Source organism: Pantherophis guttatus, chromosome 3 (genome assembly GCF_059756535.1).
Source record: "Pantherophis guttatus breed Tessera chromosome 3, ASM5975653v1, whole genome shotgun sequence".
Taxonomy (NCBI): domain Eukaryota; kingdom Metazoa; phylum Chordata; class Lepidosauria; order Squamata; family Colubridae; genus Pantherophis; species Pantherophis guttatus.
The window spans coordinates 79,274,223-79,301,997 of NC_142065.1; the positions used below are offsets into that span (position 1 = coordinate 79,274,223).

Consider the following 27,775-nt stretch of genomic DNA (forward strand, 5'->3'; position numbering starts at 1 on the left):
GCATTTCCCTACATAAACAGAGAAACTGAAAGTCCATAGGCAGATTGCTATTGTTTTTGGTTTAAAACCAAAGCAATAGCAATCTGCCTGTGGTCATTCTGTTTATTTAACTAAGGAAATGTCTTTGAAAGGATGACCTAGTCCTAGTGGATCATGGGTTGTCTTGTTAAATCTATTTACCCCTTTGTTTATGAATTCTCTCTCATACATCCTGACATTTGATGTTATCTCTTGACCATGACTTCCCCCTCTCTTTCCACATGGTGTAATTTTGCTGACAATATTTATTTATTTATTTTAAACACAGTGCTGCACATTGCCATTCTCAACTCAGAACAGTTTAGAATCCTTGCCAACTTCTCCACTGAATTATAGGAAGCTGTCAGAGAAAGTTTAAAAATAGGATCATGTAACTTTCTGAGGGCTAAGGCAGGTCCAATCTATCTGATCTCTGATGGCCAAAGGAAGGGGCGGGCTACACTCAATTGTGGAGTAGGAAGCAGCTGATAACTGAAGCAGGATGGGCAAAAACTAAAGTATACTGGCTGATATACTTGATTGACACTAGAGAAGTCCAGTTTCTACTCCATCTGCAGCCACAGCTGTTAACTTGGTGACTTTCAGTCTAAACTACCTCACAGGGTTGCTGTGAATAAATATAGGAGGATGCAGCTCTATGTATGTGCCTTGAGTCCCTGAACAAAGATGGGATATAAATACATGTATATGTTTGTGTGCCAGAGAAGGGGCACATAAAGCAATAAAAAAATATCCAGGCTTTCTTCATGCACCTTAAACCTATTGCTTCTTTAAGAGCCACATGATGAGTTAATTCTTTCCAGTAGGGATTGCACACTGGTTGGGAAACTTCACACTGAATACTGAAAATGAAAGATCATGTGACTGCAGCAGTATCCAGTAGCACTAAAACAGCCACAACATTCCCAAATAATGTGAACGTTCCTCGGGAATAATTGGTCCTGGATTTTAGACACATTCTGTACATTAGCCCATCTGAGTTACATTGGTTCAAAAACTGCTGCCCTATGATGCACTGTTTCGTCCAGTTAAAGGTCATGACAACAAGATTTTTATACGTGTTTTATATTCTTGGACCCAAGTCACAGAACTGGAATAGTGATCTGACCTAAGGCAAAGGCAGAACCAAAAAGAAATGTTCATTTCTTTCTCTGTGGATGAGTTCTGAAGTACAATAGCAGGGTCAATAATGCTCAGCTTCATTGACTGCAAAAATGCATGGCTGCTATATTTGTTTTGGCTCCACAAACAGAAATTGAGAAGGTTTTGTGTTATGGTGAGAAACAGAGTCAAGAGTCTATAAAGGAGCATATCAAATCTATTTTACATAATACATATCTTGTGCATTCTTGTTTCTGAAATAGTGTCATTATTGGCTTTCCTTTCAAATGTAGTAAGTTCTAAAAGAAACCATTTTGCCAAAACATGTATCTAAACATGAATAATAAAAATTATATGGGCTTGCTGGATTCTGCCTGATCTTCTGCCCACCTTTCCACCCTCATCTGCCTGGCCTTAAAAGCTACTTTAACTACAGAGACTCTATATGGGGCACACTCCAACCATAACAATCATTTAACAAAATATTCACAAGGTAACCATAAAATGCTGGGGGCCATATCTACTGTATTTTTCAGACTATAAGTCGCACCTTTCCCCCCCCAAAAAAGAGGGTGAAAATGTGGGTGCCTTATACTCCGAATGTAGCCCCACTCAGCTTCTCAAATGGAGGTTTCAGAGACTACAAAAAAGGATGAGAAATGAAGCTTCAGAAAAGAAGCCCCCAAACAGAGTTTCAAAGGCTTTTTTTCTGAAGCTCTGTTTCAGAAGTTTCAGAGGCAGAAAAAAAAGCAAAAAAAAAAAGCAAGGCACAGAGCTCACAACCAAGGAACCTGTTGCTAAAATTCACCTCTGGGAACAGCTGACTGGGGGTATTCCAGGAGGCCGATCCACCTGCCAATCAGCTTTTTTCTTATTTTCCTCCCCCAAAATTAAGGTGCGTCTTATACTCTGAAAAATATGGTACTTTAGTTTCTGAAGACCTCTTGAATCAACTAAGAATTAGTAGCTACAACTAAGGAAGTAGCCTTCCTGAACTGTAAAATGTTCTAAACTGTAAAAGATTGGGAGCTGTTCTAATCCTAGAAGTATTCCAGAAGAATGAAGTTGTTACAAAGAAGTTCCATTTTCTTTAGGAGTAGGAAGTGTTACCAATATAACATTTTAAACATATGCTTTCAGTAACTAAAACATTCTTTTATTCAAATAACTCATTGTTAGATGCTGTTTGCTCTTGCTACTACACTGCTCTAGAATTAAACCTGTTCCATGCACACACACTGGTACATTCATGAAATGATGGAGTTGCCACGGCAGTTGACAGGCTGATCCAGTTAACATTTAGGTCAACTGTTGATTCAGAAGAGATCTCCAATATCAGTCTTGCAGTGTTTCCCTTGGAGCTATCAAATGGGCAGTTTCCTATTGACAGGATGCTGAATCACATTGCTGCCACCAACAATTCAGGTCAACAGTGTGACTTTCCACATATGGTTGCCAAGTTTGATTCATTTTTCCTGTAAACATAGAAATACATTTCTATTGTAATATTAGCACCTTAAAGGAAAATAAATTATATTTTACAATTTGGATCCATACTTAATTTAATAAATTAAACGTGATTCAGTAATTCTAACAAGATTAGATCGAACAAAAATATTATTTCAATCTTTATTGTAAGAAATCTTTCTTTAATGCACTTTTTATTAGTTATGTCAGTTTGCAATTTTATATTGCTACAAAAAACAAGCTTTTAAAATTAAAATAGTACAATACAAAAAACAATAATATCTAAAAAGTATAGTGCTTATACAATGAAGAATGAAAACCTAAATATATGACAGTGATTAAGATAACTTGATCATGTCCAACCCCCCCCTCGAATTAACAGAAAAAAACTCCACATAAAAAGTTGGAGCTAACAATTAAAATTAATTGAATTCTTAAGCTTATCTTGATCATATAGAAGCATATTGTATTATTTTATTTTTAGAATACAAAGACATTTCAAAAATAGATCACAAGTTCAGTTTCTGCATCTATTCCTTAAAAACAGAAGATTAAGTTTCTTTCAATTACATAAAATTATCATCTTTGTTGTGTCCCAAGCTTAATTAAAAACAAACCTTTTCATGTAATGACAAACTGCACATTTCAGAAAAATACCTCAGTATTGTATTAACTCAAGAGGACCAATCTGCTCTAGTTAAGAAAATTTCCTCAGCGGTCAAACCCCCTTGTACAAACCAGCAAGATACTTATGTCATATAACCATTGCCAAATTCCAGAGAATATTAACTTTAATACACTTCAATGCTCTCCCCAGAGTAGTTTTGGACAGCCCATACAAAAAAGTCCCTTATCAGCTAAAAGCATGCTACTGTAGACAAGGGCTGTGAGCTGAAACTACAGCTCATATTCTGTTGCACTCTATTTTCCATAAGGATCCAGAACCCTCTATCTCCTTACCTGGTAAAATACCTGGGAAATTCTAATCTTTTTTATGTAGTTTTCATTATCATCAGTATGATTCGGTCTCCTTGAACATAGAGAAATTTTGTTATGCTGCTGTAAAATCCGATTTTGCCCATTGATGAACCTACCCCAAATTGTAATTTATTTTTATCCTGCCTTTATTTTAAATGTATTATTATGTATTATTTAAAATGTATTTTTATCTGTAATTTGGGCCTTTAACCTTAATATGAATACCGTAATCCTTCCCCTCATCTACCTCCTCCATAATATTTCTTCAAAAATTGTATTGATAGATAAGTGATTTGAAACCAAAACAGACTACAGTTGGCAAGGTGAGATTATGTGAATTAAATAATCTGTTTAATTTTATACCATTAAAAAAATGTAATATCCATCCTTTTTAAAACATTCCTGGACGATCCAATTAACAAGTCATTCTGACAAATGAATTTTATTTTAAATCAGAAGTATATTTCACATTTGTTAAAATTTGTACCTATTGAGTCTCTAAAACTGGATATTCTAATTCTAGAAATGTAAAGCTTATAGTAGATTTCCTTTTTCTTTTTAATTCCTTATAACATTTAATTGTTGCTTTTCAGTACATACAATTCTCCTGCTTTCCATTTTTTAGAAAAAACAAGTTTTTGAAACACTGTTATCTAATTGAAAAGTTTTGAATTAAGATAAAATACCCCAGATTGTTGATAGTTTGCAGAATATAGTTTAGAGAAACAGCTGAAACAGCTATTTTCAGGAATGTTCTTAATGGGGCAATAAAAGTTAATTAGCACTATAATTAAAGATATTTACAGCATTGTCCAAAAAATAATATATTCTTTTCCATTGCACTATTCATATCACTCTGAGATACGGACTGTAATAAGACTGCAGGAATAACTTTGATGAGAAGAAAGAACAGCAACCAAAACAACAATCAGATAAAAGAAATTTGAGTCTGAGGTAGGAGTGTAATTTGAAAAAATGCCATTTTTATGGCATTTGTTGTTAATAGTTGTTGTTAATAAATAGTTGTTAATAAATCTTGTAAGTCTAAATCCACTGAATGGGTATTTTTTGCCTTTCAAACAGAAGACCCCAAACCCTGCGCCACGGACCAATATAGGTCCATGGCCTATTAGGAACCAGAACGCACAGTTGGAAGGGAGTGGCAGGCAAGCAAGCAAAGCTTCATGCAGCTGCTCCCCAGTGCTAAAATCACTTCCTCAGCTTTACCTCAAATTATTAGGCATCAGATTTTCATAGGAGCATAAACCCTTCTGTAAACTGTGCATGCGAGGGATCTTGGTTTCTTCCTCCTCCTCCTCCTCCTCCTCCTCCTCCTCCTCCTCCTCTTCCTCCTCCTCCTCCTCCTGTCGGTGGAAAATTTGTCTTCCACAAAACCAGTCCCTGGTTCCAAAAAGGTTGGAGATTGCTGCATTAAATGACTGGTCATAAGTCAAGGACTACCTATATTCATAATTTTGGATTCCTAGACTGGTCAACCTCAAATTCCATATTAATTTTAAAATTGTTAATAAACATAATGGTTATACACCATGCTGTATTTGAGTAGTCACTATTATAGGTTTCCCCTATTCTAGGCTTCAAATGTGTTGTTTGACACTTAATGCTATCTGTAATTTTTCCAACTTGTTGCAAATTGGTCCCTTAATTTATTTTTATTTGAATCCATTTACAATGCAACTGACTATCTGAAGTACCAGATTTTCAGGTAGATAAAATATTTCAAGGTTAGTTTTCCAGCAAGACAGCCATTTTGTACTGTAGTAAGCATATGAAATTGTGGATAAATACAGCATAAAATATAAGATGGAAAAACTTTTTGGCTTAGGCTACTGTATGTCCATCTTTCACCACTCAAACCCTGGGAAGAAAGCTGAAAGTAGCTTGTAAATTCATAGCTATTACTCATTAGAAAAGCACAAAGCATGTTAAAATTCCATAGCAGCAAAGGGGTTTGCAAATCTTTTGATCTTACCTTCAAGAGTGAAACAGAACATATATTTAAGTGTCTAATTTCTTTCAAGTATAGTACCAAAATACAAATCTTTCTATGAATATAAAGAGAGATACGAGTAGATTATAATTTTATGTTCATACAGTTTTAATGAGGTAGCTTGTCTTGAAGGTTGTAAAATATGATCTCTAATACTAGACACCTGAAGTTTAACAATTACAGGTACAAATATCTGTGGGAGATTGCCTCTTGCTTTTAATCTGTAAATGTCCATTTTTCTTGTTTAAAATCAGCTGGCAATGAGATTTCTTTCATGTACCGTTCAGCAGCCATGTATATTAATTATTTTTGAAATATTTCTGAGCCCCCCATACTATAAGTAATTCAGTTTGTAAATGTGTAATGAGTACACACACACACACACACACACACACTATGTTTTCCCGAAAATAAGACCCTGTCTTATATTTTTTTTACTCTGAAATAAGCGCATGGCCTTATCTTCGAGGAGGTCTTATTATTTTGGGGCGTGTGGCGCAAGATGGGGCTCCTCTTGCCATCTTACCTGATTTCCAGCTCTGTCTCCCTAACCCTAACCAGAGGAAATGGAGAGGACTGACTGCGCATGCATTTAAATATTTTCAGAGAGGTCTTATTTTCGGGGGGGGGTATATTGAGTGCATGCGCTCAAAAGCCCGATTGGGCTTCTTATCGGGGGAGGTCTTCTTTTCAGGGAAACAGTACACATACATACATACACACACACACACACACATATAAATATATATATGCACTTTGAAATCTTTCTCAAATGTCAAGACCCGAACTCCCATGCTTTTTAAAAGATGTCCCTGGAGCCCAAATACACCAGTTTTCATAGTTGTAATTTATTATCCATCCGCTTAGAAATGGACTGAAGTTTGACCATTAACTCAACACTAGTTATTTGGTCTTGCTGAGACAGCAATACCTCAGGGGTTAATAGAGCTCTCTTTAATCCATTGCTCTCTACTCTTTATGCAGAATTTCAATAGAGTAAATTCATCCAGCCTTTTTTCTTGGCTTAAGATGTGCAAAGAGGAGCCATCTTCTTCATTCTATGAGGCATATTGTAAAAGTAGCATTATCTCCAAGTTATTTAAGACAAGCTGAGAAAGTCTGGGCATAAATCTCTCACCATTCAATTAACTATATAAGCAATTACATCTATGGTGATAGAGTTGGACAAAGAGAGGCAATTGCCTGAAAATCATCATGAAATTAATCAGTAACTGGATCAAATATGAATGTTTACTTAACATATTTTACAATACACCTATTCTTTTTCTTTGAAGGATAAAAGCATGAGCCATTTTTAATTGAAGCAATCAGATGTCAATTTCTTTTTTTTAATGTCAGCATAACCTGTGCCATAATTCTTTCTTATGAAGGTACAGGTTCTCATTTTAAGTTGCTGATTTCCCTGAAAGCTGAACTACTTGAGACTTGGAAGCATCTACATGTTTTGTGCTTGCCAATTACTCACAAAAGGTATTTATTGCAGTCATAAATCCGTAACACTAAGACATTGCAAAGTGCAAAATTTCTGCTTAGGAAATGAAAACATGAAAGCATACTTTTCTTTTTCTTTTTTAAAATTATTTTTATTCAACATTTACATCTTTAAAATCGTAGTTACACTTTAACAGCTTTCCAATACCGGCATCTTTAGTAATATCCATTTTATCCTTCGGCCAATTATATACATATGCATTTTGTTTGTTATATACTTATTCATATAGTCACTACATAATATACATACTTACTACACATTAAATATGATCTTTTCATTATAGTATCTTCTCTTAACAATCATGATACATTGATTTTAGATTTCTTTTCCAGCCAATTATACCACCTACTCCATGTTTCATAGTAAATCATTTTCTCTCTCTCTCTTTGAGTTCCATCATTAATTTATCTGATTCTGCACACTCTAGCACCTTTTTTATAATCATCGTGTTTGAAGGAGCATATTGTTGTTTCCAGTTTTGGGCAAATGAAATTCTGGTGGCGGTAATTATGTGGAGCATGAAGTATTGAATATCTTTACTCATTTTCTCTTTTATAATCCCCAAAAGAAATAGTTCTGGTTTCATGTCAATTTTTTGTTCGGTCATTTCCTCCAACCACTTTTTGATTTTTAGCCAGTAATCTCCGTCATAAATCTTTTTAATATTTTGTTTGGATCTGTAAGTAAGGCCACCAATCTATTTTGATTCCTTGTTCTAATAATTTTTGCTTAGATTTCAAATTCCCTTGTCCATCTAATAACTCTTTATAGGTTACCATTTTATTTAAGTCAATTAAATTGGGGTAGACCAAGGCTTCTATCATTGATACCCATCTGGGAATTTTTGTGTAAAAATTCCTTTTTATCTTCACCCAGATTTCTAACAAAGCTTCTCTCACCAGATGTCTCTGGAAGAACTTGTGGACTTTGTCCTTTCCCTCCCAGATAAAGGCATGCCAACCCCCATGTAAATCGTGTCCCTCAATTGTTAATAATCTTCCATTTTTTAGATTTATCCACTCTTTGAGCCATGATATCCCTGCTGCCTGATAGTAGAGTTCCCAATCTGGGAGGCCAAAGCCACCCTTAGTTCTCAAATCTTGTAGAAGTTTTAGTTTAATTCAGGCCTTTTTCCCCAACCATATAAATTTAAGAATTATTTTCAGTTATTCAAAACAAAACAAAACAAAAAAACCCTAATTTAATGGGTACTGTTTGAAATAAATATAAGATTTTTGGTAGGATATTCATCTTTATAGTAGCAATTCTTCCAATCAATGATATTTGTAGTTTCGCCCAACTCTCTAAATCTTTTTGAATTTGTTGCAATAATTTTAAATAATTATCTTCCTTTATGGATGACATTCTTGCTGTTAGTCAAATGCCCAGGTACTTTGCTTTTTTCACTACTTGAATTCCTAATTTCTTCTCTAATTTCTTGTTTTGACCCTGCGTAAGATTTTTGGTAATTATCTTCATTTTATTTTTATTTATTTTTAAGCTAGCAACTATACCATTTCTATTTCCTGTAATAGCAATTCTCCCGTTTCCAGAGGATGCTCTATTATAAAAGCCATATTGTCAGCAAAGGCCTGTGTTTTATACTCCTCGTTTCTAATTTTTAACCCTTTTATTTCCTTATTCTCACTTACCTGAATCAATAAGACTTCTAATGAAAAAAATAAATAGGAGGGGAGATAGTGGACATCCTTGCCTGACGTCTTTATTTATACTGACTTTTTCTGTTAGGTCTCCATTTACCATAATTCTTGCTATTTAATCATTTCTATATATTTCTCACCGAATTTCATAATAGTCAATTGAGTGATTAGGAACTGCCAATTTAGATTGTCGAACGCCTTCTGTGCATCCACCAATATTAATGCTGTATACTGTTTATGTGTGTGTGAATAATGAATATATATATATTTATTTATTTTATTTATTTTATTTAATTTGTATACCGCCCTTCTCCAACAGGACTCAGGGCAGTGAACAGCCATGGTAAAACATAACATATAAAATTTAAAAGCAATTTAAAAACATTAAATAATTTGGCTATCCAATTAAAGCAACCCGGGTTAAAACCAATTTCAAATTAAAAATTGAAGGGATGGGATCAAGCCAGCCCGGCTAGGTGAAAAAGATGTGTTTTTAGGGCCCAACGAAAAGTCCAGAGGTCTGGTATCATGCGTATCTCTGGGGGCAGGTCGTTCCAGAGGGCAGGTGCCGCCACAGAGAAGGCTCTCCCCCTGGGGGTCGCCAGCCGACATTGTCTGGCCGACGGCACCCTGAGGAGTCCCTCTCTGTGGGAGCGTACTGGCCGGTGGGAGGCTATTGGCGGCAGAAGGCGGTCTTGTAAATACCCCGGCCCTAAGCCATGGAGCGCTTTAAAGGTGGTCACAAACACCTTGAAGCGCACCCTGAAGACCACAGGAAGCTAGTGCAGCTTGCGCAGGAGAGGTGTCACATGGGAGCGCCCCGTCGCTCCCATAATCCCCTGCGCGGCTGCATTCTGGACCAACTGGAGCCTCCGGGTGCACCCCAAGGGGAGCCCCATGTAGAGACCATTGCAGTAGTCCAGATGGGAAGTGACGAGTGCTTGAGTGACCGTGCATAGGGAGTCCCAATCTAGAAAGGGATGCAACTGGCATATCAGGCGGACCTGATAAAAGCCCCCCTGGCCACGGCCGTCATATGCTCTTCTAAAGACAGCCGTGTATCCAGGAGGACGCTCAAGTTGCGAACCCTTTCCGTGGGGGCCAATGATTCGCCCCCAATAACCAGCGATGGCACCAGCTGGCTATATTGGGACGCCGGAATCCACAGCCATTCGGTCTTGGAAGGGTTGAGTCGGATCCTGTTTCTCCCCATCCAGGCCCGCACGGCCTCCAGGCACCGGGACATCACTTCAAGGGCATCGTTGGGGTGGCCTGGGGTGGAGATGTACAGCTGAGTATCATCAGCGTACTGATGGAACTCCACCCCATAGCCACAGATGATCTCACCCAGAGGCTTCACATAAATGTTGAACAGAAGGGGCGAGAGGAACGACCCTTGCGGCACCCCACAGACAAGGCACCTCAGGGTCGACCGCTGCCCCCCTGCCAACACAGATTGCGACTGGTCAGAGAGGTAGGAGAAGAACCACCGCAAAACGGTGCCCCCCACTCCCAACCCCTCCAACTAGCGCAACATGATACCATGGTCGATGGTATCAAAAGCCGCTGAGAGATCTAACAGGACCAGGATAGAGGAGCAACCCCTATCCCGAGCCCTCCAGAGATCATCCACCAACGTGACCAATGCCGTTTCCGTGCTGTGCCCAGGCCTGAAACCAGACTGGAGCGGATTTAGATAGACAGCTTCATCCAGGTACTGTGGAAGCTGCCACACCACCACACTCTCAACAACCTTCGCAATAAAACAAAGGTTGGAGACTGGACGATAGTTAGCCAAAACAGCCGGATCCAGAGAGGGCTTCTTCAGGAGGGGCCCTCTCACCGCCTCTTTCAAGGCAGCCGGCAGGACACCCTCGCTCAAGGAAGCGTTAATAATCCTCTGGAGCCAGCCTCATGTAACCTCCCGGGAAGCCAGCACCAATCAGGAGGGACACGGGTCCAATAAACATGTGGTCGTGTTCAGCCGTCCCAGAATCCTGTCCACGTCCTCAGGAGCCACAGGATCGAACTCCTCCCAGATAACACTCTCAAGACCTGCCTCAGTCATCCCGTCTGGACTTACCCAGTCAGAGGCCAGGCCTTCCCGAATCAGAGCGATCTTGTCATGCAGATACTGCACAAAATCCTCAGCTCGACTCTGCAAGGGATCATCCCGCGCTCCCTGATGGAGGAGGGAGTGGGTCACCCTAAACAGGGCGGCTGGGCGATTATCTGATGATGCAATAAGGGCGTCATCCCACATATGAGTAGTATATCAAGCGAGCAAATAGAAATAGAAATAAAATATAACAATATAATGCAGTTAAAATTTATATCTTTACAAACATTTTTGCACATATAAAATATCTATACATAGGAAAAGTATGAATGTGAAAAGAGACTCCCAAAGATGAAGAAACAGACAAAGTCAAATTGGACATAAGAGCAAATTGTGGAAACTGCCATGGAGAGAATAGAAGTCAAAGCCAAAAAAAGATAAAAATTGCAGGAACTTGGAATTGCAGGAACTTGCCTCTTGGAAGAGACATAAAGCAGTATTATAATGACCTCTGTAAAGACATTGAAGACGTGAACAGACATGGAAAAACAAGGAAACATCTCTCAACTCAGAAGGAGATTCTAACCTCAAATTGGTATGCTACCAGCTATAGGATAACCAGGAGCAAGATGGACAAATTCAGTTACAATGCCAATGGTGCACTATTAAAAGACTTGAAAGACCAGGTTAGAGACAGTTCATTATGTAGAACAGCAGTCTTCAACCTTTGCAGCTTGCCAACCTGGCTGAGGAGTGAGGGGAACCTGATCGTGTGGGTGGTGGGCTAGTTCACAGTTTGACTTGTACAAGCTGTGGGCTGGTGCACACGCACATGCCACTTGTATGAGTCAAGCTGCATACGTGTGCCTCTCATATGGCTGGGTTCTGAATAGGGCACAGCCCGATAGTGTGCCATGCCCCAGGGACCCCTAATGCAGAAAAATGCAACTGCTAAGAGTCGATACTGATTTGCTAGCATTCAATCAATCAATCAATCAATCAATCAATCACAATTCAGGTTAAAAAGCTTCAGAAAATCATAACCCATTAAGTTTGGATCAGATCCAATGCCTTTAAGTAAGTGGGGGCATTCTTGCGTTAAAGCAAGCAAGTTTGGTTCTTATGTTAAAAGTGACTTCCGAATGTTCTTGTAATAAATTATGCCAGTTGCTGCGGGTTTGCAAAACTTGCCTAAGTGGATAACTCGATCAAGATCCAAGTACTCAAATACTACAAAGTTATTATATATTTAACTAAAATAAAATTGTTCTTAATATAAATAAAAAAGATAGATTTTTCCTTGTTATATCCTCTTTAGTAATGTGTATATTTTTCCATCATATGAGATGAGGTCATTTTAGATTTTGGATTGAATAGCAATTTATGAAAAAATCTGAGCCATCTTTCTATGTTTATGGGCTGTTAGTTCTTCTATTTTATCTTCATGTCAAATTATTCCAAAACTAGAAGCTTTTAATGTATCTATGAGCTCTATACAACCTCTAGTTAATTTCAAGAAGCAGGACTTTGCCGTAGTTGACATTCTAATAATTTAACTCAAATTTGGAAGCAGCAACCACTTAACTCAGTAATTCCCCACAAGATTTTATAGAGTTCACTTCCTTTTTCCACAGTTTCTTAATTTCTCTTGCTTAAGTAGAACCTCTTATCTCTCCAGTCATTGCTTTTAATAACGTTTTCAATATCATGGGTACTCTCAAGACTCTAAGAACTAAGCAGAGTAGAATGCTCTGTTATGACCACATGCATTTTCTTCTTACTGCACCATATCATACTAATTGCTTTCTTCCATTTTTAAAGCATCTGTTAATATTTTGATTATATTTGTAGTGATTAGTTTTATTTCTTTGAATTACAGGAAGTCCTTGACTTACAACCAGAATTGAGTCTAGAATTCTGATCAAAAGTTGTGGCAATCGTTATACAAGTGACCACGTGACCATACCCAAGTTTACGACTTTTTGGCCGTGGACATTACATGAATGTAGCAGCCATTAATTTAATACAGCGATCATTAAGCAAACCCATTATCCCTCAGGGGATTTTGTGTTAATAATGAACTTTATATGTTAGCAATGTATTTTATATATTATTACTGTACTTGCTCATATGCAATCCATTCTAAGATGAAAACAAGAAATCAATGAAGTTTATTTATTTATTTATTTATTACATGTATTTATATGCCGCCGTTTGCCCGAAGGACTCAGGGCGGCGAACACAAGTTAAGAAACAAGTACAATAAAATCCCATTTTAAACCAAATAACTAATTAATAGTAAATAATAAAACCCGGAATCAGAGTCAACCTATTTGTTTGAACAGCCAAGTCTTCAGGTCCCGATGGAAGGAACGGAGATCAGGAGCCGTCCGGAGCTCGGTAGGTAATTCATTCCAGAGGGTGGGAGCACCCACAGAGAATGCCCTACCCCTGGACACAGCAAGACGACATTGGCTTGCCGTCGGAGCCCTTAGGAGAGCGGCCCTTTGTGAGTGAACAGGACGGTGAGAGGCAGGCAGGAGAAGGTCCTGCAAATATCCTGGACCTAAGTCATGTAGATTGGGTATAGGTGAGAACTAGCACCTTGAAGCGGACCCGGAGAACCACTGGTAACCAGTGCAACTCACGCAGGAGGGGTGTTATATGGGAGTAACGAGGGGCTCCCGTAACAACCCGTGCGGCTGCATTCTGGATCAGCTGGAGTCTCCGGGTGCATCTCAGGGGCAGGCCCATGTAGAGAGAATTGCAGTAATCCAAGCGGGAAGTAACCAGGGCATGAGTGACTGTGCGAAGGTCATCTTGGTCCAGGAAAGAGCGCAACTGGTGCACCAGGCGAACCTGTGCAAAGGCCCCCCTGGTCATGGCTGTTAGATGGTCTTCTAGGGACAGCTGAGCATCCAGGAGGACACCCAAGTTGCAAGCCCTATCAACGGGGGCAAGTTTTTTCCCATCTATCAAAAGTGATGAGGCCTCTGAAACCTGAGATGCCAGCATCCACAGCCACTCAGTCTTGGAGGGATTGAGTTTGAGTCTGTTTCTGCCCATCCAGGCCCGTACTGCCTCCAGGCAATGGGACATCACGGAAAGGGCATCTCTGGGGTGGTCTGGGGTGGAGATGTATAATTGGGTATCATCAGCATATTGATGATATCTCACCCCAAAGCCACGAATGATCTCACCCAGTGGCTTCATATAGATGTTAAAGAGTAGGGGGGAGAGAACCAACCCCCTAAATTAACATGTCTGTATCATTTCTGTTGTTGCTTTTTTTTTATAATTTGTGTAATTTTACAAATAAAGTAAAAACTAAGTCAAGGTTGGCAGACATGCTATAAGTATTTTATATTTTATATTCCTATTTGTGACACCAGATAGAATGGCTTATTCTAAGACGTTTTGCAGTTAGAAAAAGCAGCTTGATTATCTAGATTTTTTCCCCCTCAACTTCCTTGTTTCTGATCATTCTGTTCCTATTATATTCATATTCTCTGATGCATAGCACAACTTCTGTCTGAAAAACCAGACAATTCACGAAAAAGAAAATAAAGAGTTTCGGCACTGTAATGAGCTATCAAATTTGCATGGATGTATGGTTTAAATTATTCATCAGTAAATGTGTTGTATTTTGCTTTGCAGACATATTTTATAGTCTGAATGTGGCCCTCTTGTACAGAAACTATTACTTATTCTATTATGCAAAGCTTTCATTTTGGCAATATTCCCTGAAAAAGATTGCGTACTGCGCCCTCTAAATATAATACTTAAGCAGCACCAGCTAAAAGCATATTATCTTAACAAAATTTACAAAGTAGAAAATACATTGTTTCAGGGACATGAAAAATTAAGATATATCCCAGGTATACAAAGTTATTCATGATATATTTCCATATAAAATATTTTCTCTGATAGAAATGAAGCTAAATGAACTGCTTCATCTACTAACATGGCAATGGGCTATTTAATTGGTTTAAAAAACATATACTGGTAATTGTTCTGTGTTCTGGGGAAGGGTTGGCAGCCTGAACATAGAATGAAGTTTCATCTTCAATTGGCATATTGTATATATATGCATATATCTGTGCATATCTAAACAAAAAAATATAAACAGTGAAATTCAAAGCTCATGAAATGTAAACAGGAGCAATATGTTTATGATATTTTTGTACTGTTTGTAAATATAAATGGCCTAAATCAATATTAAAATCCCCAATTCTACAAATTCTGCTGTAATATCCTTAAAATCTATGTTTTAGAAATGTATATATCAGAAATTGTTTGGACAGAATACTATACATTTTCAGCTAAGTAGTATGTGAATTTTTTTTAAAGACATGTAAAATGTATCTGGCAAGCAGTTTAAATACAAGAAATCTAAGATTTTCCTGAAATCTAAATATTTATTTCTAGTATTTATTTATAAACATAGTATTTTTTTTACAATGATTCTAATCTCCATGACAAATATATTTTTCATCATTCAGTAGTCTTCATCTTCAAAGAGGTTTGGCAAATGAACCAAATTTAATTTGCAAAATGCATAGAGCTATTAAAAATGTAATTTCCTGTTTGGTCAAAATAACTGTAATAGTGTAAATGGAAATGATTAACAATAACTGTCAGAGACTATATTTTATATTCTTTTTTCATATAAAAAGCTGCAGGAAACACATGCCTTTCATACTAGTCTGTTTCAGGATAAACTAGGTCAAGCAAAGTGCAGGAAAAAGAGTAATTCACAAAAGAATAAATATGAAGTAAGTTAAAAGAAAATATAACTAAATCTGGTTTACACCAACTCAACTTATTGTATCTTTCTGTACTTTTCTCTCCTTATAAACACCCCTGATTCTACCATATCTCTATATAAAATCATACACTGTCTTTTGCTCTTTAAATGTCTTACATGTCTCTTTTTCAGAATCTACTCAAATCAATTCTACCCCAAAATTCTCATTTTTATTTTCTTCTCAAGACATTCTTTCTGACTTTATATGTTCCTTTTGCAATTAAGTTTTAATTTAATTTTTCTCTCTATATAACCAATCCATCTCAAGGTTTTTCTTTCAGGCTTTCATCTACATTCATTTATCAACCATTCCTTCTTTTCTGCTTTACTTCACATAATACTTAAATAATCCATTCTGACTGAATTCAACTTTAAATTTCTCTTGGAAGTGGATGCATTTTTGCCAGCCACTCTCTAACTAAGAGGCATATATAATATACTGAAAGATAGTCGGGATATTTACTAGTTCAAGACCTTGATTTCAGTGAAACTTACTTCTGCATTATATTTTTGTAAACTTGGGATAAGATAGAAAGCTTCCTTAAACTCTTACCATGTATGACTACAGAACTTTGTTTTATTTATTTGAAAAATGTATATGACTATCTGTATTGTACAAAACAATCCCAGGCAGCTAACAAACCCAGAAATAATAAAAGCACAAGATCCCAGCACAGTGCTATAACAGCATCCCCTCAAAAAAACATTTTCACACTCAGAATGCTGGCCCCTCTCCCATCTTGGCTCTTGAAGGAAGAGTCAGTCTCAACAGTCTTCTGTGAGACAGGGAACGTAAAGTGCATCTGTAACTCAGGGTAAAGATTCTTCCCTTGGTAGACACAGCTATGGAAAAGATTAACTTCCTAGGTAATGCTAGATGACAATATGTACTGATAGTAGACAAGACCTGGAATAAGTCCACTCTGTCTGACTTGGTGGCTTGGACAGGTAATCTTGCAGAAAGATGGTTACCCAAATAATGTGGCTTTATATCATGCAATTAGAATTACTGGAATTCTACATATATAATTAAAGGTAAAGGTAAAGGTTCCCCTCATACTTATGTGCTAGTTGTTTCCGACTCTAAGGGGCGATGCTCATCTCCGTTTCAAAGCCAAAGAGCCAACACTGTCCAAAGATGTCTCCGTGGTCATGTGGCCTGCATGACTAAATGCCAAAGGTGCACAGAATGCTGTTACCTTCCCACCAAAGGTAGTCCCTATTTTTGTACTTGCATTTTTCATGTGCTTCCGAACTGCTAGGTTGACAAAAGCTGGGACAAGTAACGGGAGCTCACCCCGTTACGCGACACTAGGGATTCGAACCACTTAACTGCTGACCGTTCGATCGACAAGCTCAACGTCTTAGCCACTGAGCCACTACGTCCTTCACATATATAATTATGTAGCACAATAGAGCTGCTAGATAACTGAATTAAATACTACTGAACATTGAATTAAATACTATTGTTTTGTAATTGTATTAAAAGACAAACTTTCTCTAAATTTATTTAGGCCTTTTTGACTATTTGTTTCTGGCTTGATTTTCTGCCATATCCCTAACATCCTCATAAAGATAACAGCCCAGATGAGTTTAATCAGTATATAAGCACCCATTTGGTGGAAATTCTATAACTACATTAAGAAGGGAAAAAACTTCTGCAGCTCATAAATCTCCCAGGACCAGAGAATTTTCCCACTTTTTAAAGGATGTCCTGCAAATAAAAAACTAAATATCATAAAAAGCAAGTTAAGGCAAAATTTATTTTCCTTTGGGTCTAGGGATTACAAATCTTGTCACTTAATTTCGTTGCTTAGGTATTGTAGATGAAGATAAAGATATTATTTTTTTACTTTGCCCTGGTTGAGCTGTTGAAAACAAGCAGCATAAACTGAATTATCTAAATCCAAGACATTAGTCTTAATAATGCTGAGGAAACTTCTAGAATTTTAAATATATATTATATCATTGAAGGAAAAAAATAGGTAAAAAAAAACTTATGTCACAGAAAATAACAGGTTTCTAGAATTTTTTATTTGAGAAAGGTTCTTATAATTCCCAAAATTTCAAAAGTGTTAACAATCCTCATCTTAGTCTTTGAGGATAGAATCTAAATTGAAAAATCTATACATATATTTATCAGTGAGGAAGATGTCAATATACACATATTAAAATATAGATCAATCTTGGCATAAAATAACAGAAGGAAAGCCTCTCTAATGTGAAATGATTGGATTGAGTTGGTGTGAGGCACAAAAAAATTATCGGAAAACTTCATTTTATTCATTTTTACTCATAAACCTAAACTTATTATTGACTGTCCTTGAACTTTAAAACTAAGCAGTTATCTGTCAAAACATTGATTGAGCTGTCAATTGATTGATTACATGCCATCAAGTCAGTCTCAGCCTTTAGTGACTACATAGATAGATTCAGTGGTGGAATTCAGCCATTTTGCACCCATTTGGGAGAACTGGTTGTTAACTTTCTAAGCAGCTCGGAGAACCGGTTGTTGGAAGAAATCTCATTTTGTTTTCTTCCACTTTACAGGGCTAATCCTGTAAGGAAGGCAGGAAGGAAACATTCTGGTGTTGTTTCTAGCCTAATCTTTATTGCCCTGCTTACAGAAACTGCCTCCCTGGTTAACTGTTATTACATTGTAACAGCTAAGGTGAAGCACCCATCGACATGAGCGACATTGAGTTGGCCACGCCCACATGGTCACATGACCACCGAGGCTCGCCTACCCAGCTGGTCATTAGGGCAGAGAACCGGTTGTTAAATTATTTAAATCCCACCACTGGCTAGATTGATAGAAGATAATGTGACCCTAACTAGGTCCTTCAGGTCTTCCAAAATTTCTTCCACTATTTTTAGCATTAGTGCCTTCTCCAGAAAATTAGCTCTTCACATAATGTGCCCAAAGTAGGATAATTTGATAGATTGGTTATTTGTTCCTTGAAAGATAACTCTGAGCTGATTTGTTCAATAATTCTTTGTCTTCTTGGCAGCTCATGACATTTTCAGGAACTTTCTCCAATATCAAAGTTCCAAAGCTTCAATACACTTCCTACTTTCCTCCTTCAAAGTTACTTTTGCTTCTATAAATTATCACAGAGAGTACCGTTGATTGCACTATTCTGATCTTTGTAGATATAGACACATCACAGTTTTTGAACATCTTTTCCAAGCCCTCATGCCTACTCTACAAGGTGTTAGTCTGTGGCATATTTCTTGACTGCTTATTTACTGTTGATGGTTGCTCCTAAAAAACAGAAGCTTTCCCCACTTTCATACCATCATTGCCAATTCTAAGGTTGGTTGTTCTATCTGATGTCATTAGCACGATCTTTTTTACCTCTCTCTTCTATTCTGTCTGAAATTCTTATTGAATTCCTTCCTGTCTCTTTTTGTCTTTGGTTTCCCTTCCTGGCAATTTCCACAGTTTGCTCCAATAACTGGTTTCTTTCTACCATTTCTTCATCTTTGGTACTCTCTTTTCATCCTTAATGACTTCTTTAAGTTCATTACACAGTTGCTCTGGTTCTCTATCAATAAGGCTCAGGGCTTTAAAGCAATTCCTGATGTTCTCTTTGAAAATATGTATATCTTCAAGATTACATCATGGAAACTGTTTGCCTTTCTTCTTCTTTAGCTTAATGTAGAATTTGCTTAAATGCAGAAATGGTTAAGTAATTCTCTTGCTTCATTTTGGTGTCCTAAGCCATGCAATCCAATTACATCTTCCTTTTTTAATATTTCTAATGTTGGCACTCCAGCCTCTAATAACAAGCAACACATCTTATTTGCATGTTTTGTCGATTTCAAATTGAACTTGATGATAAAACTCATTAATTTTTTCTTCTGCATCAATGGTTGGACAATAAACTTGAATGATCATTATATTAAAGGATGTCCACAAAGTCCAATTATGTAGTTTGGTCATTGATTGCATTGTAGTCAGATACTGTTCTTCCTATACCCATTGTAACTACAAAAGCAACATTGTTCCTTCCTTCTTTTGTTTTCAGAAGAGGGTATATTCTGACTTAACTTGTTTAATATCAGTCCATTTCAATTCACTGATGCCTAAAATGTTAATTTACAGATGTTTCATTTCATTTTTCACTGTGCTGAGTTTTCCCATGCTCATGCCTCCTATGTTCCATGTTCCTACTGTAATTCTGCCTTTGCATCTTCAGATTTTCTTTGCCTGTATGGCGAAATCAGCCACTAGATGTCCTGAAGGCTTTAATCTAACTATGTCATAAGCACTATTAGTACTCTGAAAGATCCTTAGCTGTTCCTCAGAACTGCTGTATATTGAGTACCATCTGACCTAAAGGGCCTCTTATCCAGGCCCTGTGCATGGCCCTTACTCATCTTCACTGTCAGTAATTGAAGCTACATATTCAGATCTTGTCCAGAACATGGTACAAGATCGGGGAAGCTGAAGGAACTAAAGTAGTTCAGAATCTGTCTCTCTAAAAGCTTACTTCCAAATAGTGTCTCACAAACAGGATAAACAACTGACCTAGTCAATAAACATTTGACAGTATCTATAAGCTTCCACTGTGTAACCTTCACCAAGACAAAAACAGACAAACATTGTTCCTGTCTAGGAGAAGAGATTGATTTTGCTTTTGAAGGCAGAAAGCTAACAAAGAATAACAACAATTATATTTTGTTCTAAATTATTGGAAACAACAATAAACAAATTAGAAAACAAGGAAAATCATTCTTAAGACTAGCTTCTGTTTTGATCTTCAAAATGGAATGAAATCAGCCTGCTTGCTCTATTTAGCATTAAGAGATTCCAATATAGTTTCACCCAAGAAGAAACTATTATTGCAGCGAAAGAAATAACATACTGTTTATATTTTAAACCCATAGGATTGTAGGAGATAAATTTAATACCATAATAAGACATACCGTGTTTCCTCGAAAATAAGAGCCTGTGTTATATTTTTTTGAACCCCGAAATAAGCGCTTGGCCTTATTTTTGGGGAGGTCTTATTATTTTGGGGTGCATGGAGGAAACCAGATGAAATGGCAGGGACTGGCTGCTCATATGTTTAAATATTTTCGGGGACGGCTTATTTTCAGGGGAAGCTTATCCCAGTTGGGTTTATTATCAGAGGATGTCTTATTTAGGGGAAACAGGGTAATAATATGTCCTTTCCCCTTATTTTCTAACAGCAACCTGAGAAAAGAGAGCCACTCTCTATTGTAGCACACCAAGCTATGCATATGTATGTAATATTTTAGCAGTCTTAGAGAAATTTCGATTTAAATGCTTTAAATAGGGCAATCAGGAAGAGCTGCCTTGGAGAATTTGCAAACTGTTTGAAAGCTACTCTGGGTGCCATCGACACTGAGCAAACCTTTCTAGCTTGCTATAGTTCTTTGGCAGCTCTAAGATTGATTGTGGTTCTGATAGTAATATTAATCTTCTGATAGTTTTAAATCTTTTTTTTTTCTTTTGTCTTGGAAGCTATTTGTGAAAAATCTATTCCAGTTCACTCTAAGAACAGATATTTGATCCTCCTCTGTAAAGTGGTCAAGGGAAAAAAAATCCATTTTCTCTTGGAGAGACTGGGAATTCCAACTGTATTTTACAGTTTCAGAACATCCATTATTGCAAACCATGCAGACTAGGTTACTCTGAGTAATGACAAGAAATCTTTAAATAAATATACTGCAAGTTGCTCTCCCTTTTATGATTCAAAACCCTGATTTCACCAGGAAGGCATTAAATCTTCCCCCATCAAAATGCCATACAAAATAAAAAGCAGTACTGTATGAACAACTGATAGCAACAAAATAGAAAAATGGATTTAATAAAGCAAGGAAGCAATTAGTTTCAGCTGCCAAATGATTCCATCTTCTTCTTTCCCTTTTAGAGACTAAACCATGTCTAGAAAGCCATGTGCCAGCAGTAATGTGAGAGAGGTACATATAAATTTTATGTGCGTAGGAAAAACTTTGCTTGCGTAATAAAGAGTCTGCGGCTCCAACCGGTTTCAGGGGAGGTTTAACTGGTCAGCCTGATGAAACTTATTAAGATATCCAGAACAGCAACTAACCCTCTTGTGGGTTAAAAAAAAAAAAGCTATATTGTGAGGTGGGCTACAATTCTGGCTTTATGTGCACAAGTTTATCTTGAGTTTTAAAATCCTGAGTACTAATAATAATTTTTATTTTTAATAAGGGTAACTCAGATCACCCTATGATGTACACTCAATTAGGCTACTAAATACAATCAATAATAACTTTAGTGGACATCTCTATTTAAAGCAGTGAGACTGGTGGACTTAGTAAATATACTGACAGAGGAACAAGTATAATTGAGTATAATTAACTCAATTTAGTATAATTAACCAGCTCCCAGTATAATTAACTGATGATGAAGAAATACCATATTTTCCAGCGTATAAGACGACTGGGCGTATAAGATGAGCCCCGAATTTTCCTGTTAAAATATAGGGTTTGGGCTATACTCGCCGTATAAGACTACCCCTCTTCCAACGCACACCAAATAAAAATTAAAAAACATCAACTGGCTCACCCACAATGTAAAAGCAGCTGTGCTAGACCCAAAATGGCCCCTGCAACAAGCAGGAACCTCACACAGCCACAAAAAGCCCCAAAAAACAACTTTTACACTTTACACACACACACCACAACACAACACAACTGGCTCACCCACAATGTAAAAGCAGCTGTGCTAGACCCAAAATGGCCCCTGAAACAAGCAGGAACCTCACACAGCCACAAAAAGCCCAAAAACCCAACTTTCACACTTTATACACACAAAATTCCACATACAGCTTTGTGAGATTTTGTGTGTTTGTGTAGTTAGAGTGAAACACTATCAAAACACACTAAATCTCAGAAAGCTGCACAAATATTATTTTATTTTATTTTTATTTTTATATGAAAGCTAAATTTAAAACTTCCTAAACTTTAAATGGCTAGGTCTAAAAAAGAACAACTAAAAAAAACCCCAATTAACTATTTTTTTTAAATATCCCAAAGGAGAAAAAAACTTACCCAATAGAACAGGCGTCTCCAACCTTGGCAACTTTAAGACTTGTCGACTTCAACTCCCAGAATTCCTCAGCCAGCTTTGTTTTGCTGGCTGAGGAATTCTGGGAGTTGAAGTCCACAACTCCCTGCCTGCTTGATTGCAGGCAGGGAGTTGCTTGCTGATGGAATGGATTCAGGCAAGCGAAGCAAGGCAAGCATTGCGACTAGCAGCAAAGGTAAACAAGCTGGAGGGGGGAAAACTTTTTTCCTTCTCCATGGCTCTGGCAATCCCAGCTGAGTTGCCTGATTAGCAGATCGTCAGAGTTTGGATCGCCAGAGCCATGTGAAAGGAGAAAAGTTTTTTCCTTCTCCATGGCTCTGGTGATCCCAGCTGAGTTGCCTGATTAGCAGATCGTCAGAGCTTGGATCGTCAGAGCCATTTAAGGCTTGTCAGAGCCTTTCGGGCTGGTCTGCCTGATTACAGGAGAACGACACCCAGCGTATAAAATGACACCCGACTTTTGAGAAGATTTTCATGTGTTAAAAACTTGTCTTATATGCTGGAAAATATGGTAGTTCAAAAAGCTAAACTCAGGTCTATATGCTGTTTTGGCTGTTTGTTTGTTTGTTTTTGTTTGTTTGTTTCATCAGATACAAAATGTGGAATAAACCTAACAATTGATTGCCACTTATTCACTCTTGTTTACACACAAGTCATTTGTCATTAAACATGCCCTACATAAAATGGGTTAAACAACAATATATCCTTAGTCTACCTCTATATAAATTTTATATTAACTTGATGGTTGAATGTTTAACCAAAAATGAAACTTCACCTAAAATTGTACACTGGGCACACAATCTTGCAAGGACTGTTAGATGACACAATAATTCTTTCTTAGCTAATGACAGGGGTAAAAAGGCATAACACATAGATAGTCCTCAATTTATAATCCCAATTGAGCTCAACATTTATGTTGCTAAGCAAGATAGTTGTTAAGTGGGTTTTGTCCCATTTTATAACCTTTTTTGCCACAGTTGTTAAGTGACTCATTGCAGTTGTTAAGTTAGTAACCTGGTTGTTAAGTGAATCTGGCTTCCCTGTTGACTTTGCTTGTCAGAAGGTTGCAAAAGGTGATCACATGATCTTGGGACACTGCAACTGTCATAAATACATGCCAGTTGCCAAGCATCTGAATTTTGATCAGATGAGCATGGTTAAGTACTACCTGTACTCTAATTCTTTATATAGAGAATAATGTGGAGCTTTTAATGTTCTCTAAAAGATTAAGGAAGATTAAACTTTAAATAATTGATTAATTTTCTTCACTAGGTACGTATAAAGCTTTATCAGCTATGTTGATCTGATGTCCCAAATAGAATTATAGTTTCATGTTATTAAAGCAGAAACTGGTACAGATTAACAGTCTGGCAGTTTTGTTTGCAGATTATGCATAATTAATAATCACATATTAAAACTTCATACGTACAAGGCCTTTTAATGACAGTTTTACTGTGAATTATGAGCGCCAGTCAGTTTTTTCCTCATATTTTAATTTGTTGCAAAGTTTTATCTGTCTGACTATATTTAACAAGGCAACAAATGGAACTTAATTGGTGGCAGTGTCTGCATATAGTTAAGAAAATATTGGATCAATTTTGTTCCTGCTTGGACTGTAATTGCTTGAAAATACAATATTTTGCTTTTTCATCCATAAAGTTCCTGTATTAACATTATCAATTGGGTTATTTTACAGTGCTTTGCAAAAAGTATTTTTTAAAGAACCTGAATATTTCTTTTTCCTGATTCGATTCTCATATTTGTTTTAGAAAACTTGTGGAATACAATTTAACACACTTTTTACAGAAATAGCCTCTTTCCACCAAAGGGTGTCTGTAAAGGAAAAACAAAGCAAAACCATGGAAGCTCCCTAGGCTTCTGTTTTGGTAATGCAGTTTTCCAAAAAGGAAATAATTTGGTGCCCACTCTGATGGTGATTTGTACTTCTTGGATATTTTCCACTTAGGACACCAGACAAAAAAAACAGCAATAAATCTATTATAAGTTAGTCAAAAGCTACATTGGTCCAGCCAACGAACTGAAAGCAAGAAAGAGGCTTTGGTTTCTAAATCCTTAAGATGTTGTGCCAATTGCTGTGCCCTTCCACAGAAAGGATAGGATTTTCTCTAGGTTGTCTTTTCTCAGATGGTGCAAGGTTGCTGTGCAAGAAAAGGAAAGTGAGCTAGCAGATGGCTTGTTTACTAACAACCAATACAGCTTTGAGGTAATGTCACCCATCTGCTTTGCTCAGTGAGGCCACTGAGAGTTTGTTTATGGTTGACCACTTCATTTTACTCTGCTACTGCCACAAAATGTTAGTATGGAGTGATCATCACAATAGCATTACAATATCAACTATGCAGCATAACCAGCCCTAAATTCAGCTGTGACCTGAAATTATATTACTCCTCAGTTCATCAGATTAATTTAGCCACTATTCCAAAATTCCAGTTTTCAGACAGCCTTCCTGACCCGCGGACGTGCAGTAGTTGTGTGAGATTTTAACTCTTCAGCAAGACAGACATATTTGGCAGAGTTCAGGATGGGAAAAGAGCGGAGTTTTATCTTTCTTATTTGTGTTTGTCTCCTTTTGTTGTCTTAAAAGTAGACAGAAAGCACTTCTTTCAAAATACTGTGCATGTTTATGAACATGAAGGAGAAATTATAGTTTTCCTGAGGTTTAATGTTATTGGTTGCTAGTACACATTCTATAATATGCCATTTTAATTTCATGAGTCACATCCCCACTCCGAAAGCCTTATTGAGTAGGTGTTGCAGGTGAATCATTACCATAATTATGGGAGTCCAAAGAAAACAAATGATAATAAACCTTTTAAGTGTTTGCAGATTTATACTGCTTTCTTTTTACTATGCCAGATGGGAGGAAATAGAATTAATTCAATCATTTTGTTTTATATTCATGAGAGTCACAGAGAAAAAGTCACTACGGCTGATTATAATGGGCTCTTGAAACCACTTCTGTTTATGGCATGAGTGATTTATATATTCCAGTTGTAATTTGAGTCATTTTGAGAAAACTAAGATTTCATTTTCCAGAACAGAACACCTAAATTTACAGCTGACATTTTCTTGAAGTTCCCACTATGGACGGGTGAGGTAAGGCTATAGTTTAAACTGTATATTATTTATATCTGAAGAGAAGGGTAATATGTGTTATTTCACACACAGATTTTCCTTTCCTTATGGAAGGAATAAACCCAGGGAAATAGAATTTTGTTCTTTTTCTGAACAATACAAATGTTAGCAGTGGAACCCAAACTGGATTCTGGGGTGGGGGAGGGGGAGGGGGAGGGGGAGGGGGCTCCTGAGCAAGAAGTCAGCACAAGATGGGTTGTTTTACTATTCCAAGAATCCCCAAAGATATTACCGTATTTTTTGGAGTATAAGATGCACTGGAGTATAAGACGCACCTACCTTTTTTGGTGAGGAAAAGAAGAAAAAGAAATCTCCCTCTGCCTCTGAGCAATTTTGCCTCCTTGTAGCAAACAGCAAACAGCCTGCTTTACTTTCATTTTCATTTTCAGCATAGCTTGATTAGCAGAAGTGAAAAAAAAATCTGCTCCAGCAATTTACCTCTTTGCAACAAGCAGCAGAGCCCTGCGCAAAACAGCTGAGAGCAAATCAGCTGAGAGTCGGGAGGCCGAGCCAATCAACTTATGCTGATTAGGCTGTGCTGAAGCTGAAAGGAGCTGTTTCTTCTTGCTGTTTGCTGCAAGGAGGTAACTGCTGCGAGGCAGAGGCCAAAGAGTGGAGGCCAGTGGGTGGGCTACATTCAGCGTATAAGACGTACCTAAATTTTCACCCCCTTTTAGGGGGGAAAGAGGTGCGTCTTATACTCTGAAAAATATGGTAGGGTTTTTTAAAAAAAATGTAGTAGAACAAGTGAAAGTTTTCCCTCCAATCTATCTCATTTGTATAACTTCATAATATACAGGTAGTCCTCGTTTTACAATAGTTCATTTAGTGACCATTCGAAGGTACAACAGCACTGAACAAAGTGACTTATGACCATTTTTCACTCTTATGACAGTTGCAGCATCCTCATGGTCACGTGATTTACATTCGGATGCTCGACAACTGACTCATATTTATTACCGTTGCAGTGTTCAGGAGTCATGTGATCCCCTTTTGTGGCCTTCTGACAAGTAAAGTCAATGGAGAAATCAGATTCACTGAACAACCGTGTTATTAATTTAACAACTGCAATGATTCACTTAAAAAACGAGGCAAGAAAAGTGGAAAAAAGGGGCAAAACTCACTTAACAAATTTTTCACTTAACATAAATTTTGGGTTCAATTGTGGTCATAAGTTGAGGACTACTTGTATTACAAAGAATATACTGTAACATACAAAATACCTTCCCCCTTGAAAAAGAATGTCAAAAAACCTTTTTTTTCCCCTTCCAGGGAGAAAATTCCAAAACTGGGAACTGAAATAATAGAAAACTTATTGAAATCAGATACTTACAGTTAATCCTGAGGATGGGTATCATTTTCCTGGAAAAGTTCCTGCATTTGGTATTCTGTACTGTGGTAAACCAAAATATTCAAGGGTCATTACTAGTTACCATAACATCCCACCACTTACTCTGTCATGCAGACAACTTACTCAACAAAAGCCACACATAAGACGAAATGTTGATGTTTAAGTAGTTTGAAATGTATTTTTCCAACCAGCAGATCATCATGACTTCTTTTTCCACAAACTACCTTTAAGGCCAACACCTCAAAAATAAATTTTGTCTTAAAATTTTTTAGAATGGGTAAGGAAAGATCTGTATATTTAGATTTAACAACCTCTGCCGAATACATTTTTCAAATGAGGCATTTCCTTCAGTCTGCTACTTCCTGATTTAAAGTTATATCCTGAAGTCTACTTTTTATAGTATTTATTTTTTCTGGTTCTTCAAACAGCTTTTGGGACAAGATAGAAGAGTCAAACTAAAAAAAGGTAGCAGCTTCCAGATGGATTCTTTTTACCTTTTCCAGAAAAAAATATAAGGCATAACTATACTGTCTTTCTCTTCT

The 27,775-nt window shown here is 37.2% G+C and overlaps 1 long non-coding RNA gene across 1 annotated transcript in view; it reads right to left on the minus strand.

Annotated features, from left to right (window-relative positions):
- Positions 1-2,472: 2,472 nt before the first annotated feature.
- The window catches only part of LOC148114642 (uncharacterized), an 81,775-nt gene continuing 56,472 nt past the window's right edge, over positions 2,473-27,775 (minus strand). Inside the window, exons 2-3 of the long non-coding RNA XR_015733141.1 lie at positions 27,216-27,275; positions 2,473-2,615 (exon numbers count right to left, since the gene is read on the minus strand). This is a non-coding gene — a long non-coding RNA (uncharacterized LOC148114642). The remainder of the gene's footprint in view (positions 2,616-27,215; positions 27,276-27,775) is intronic.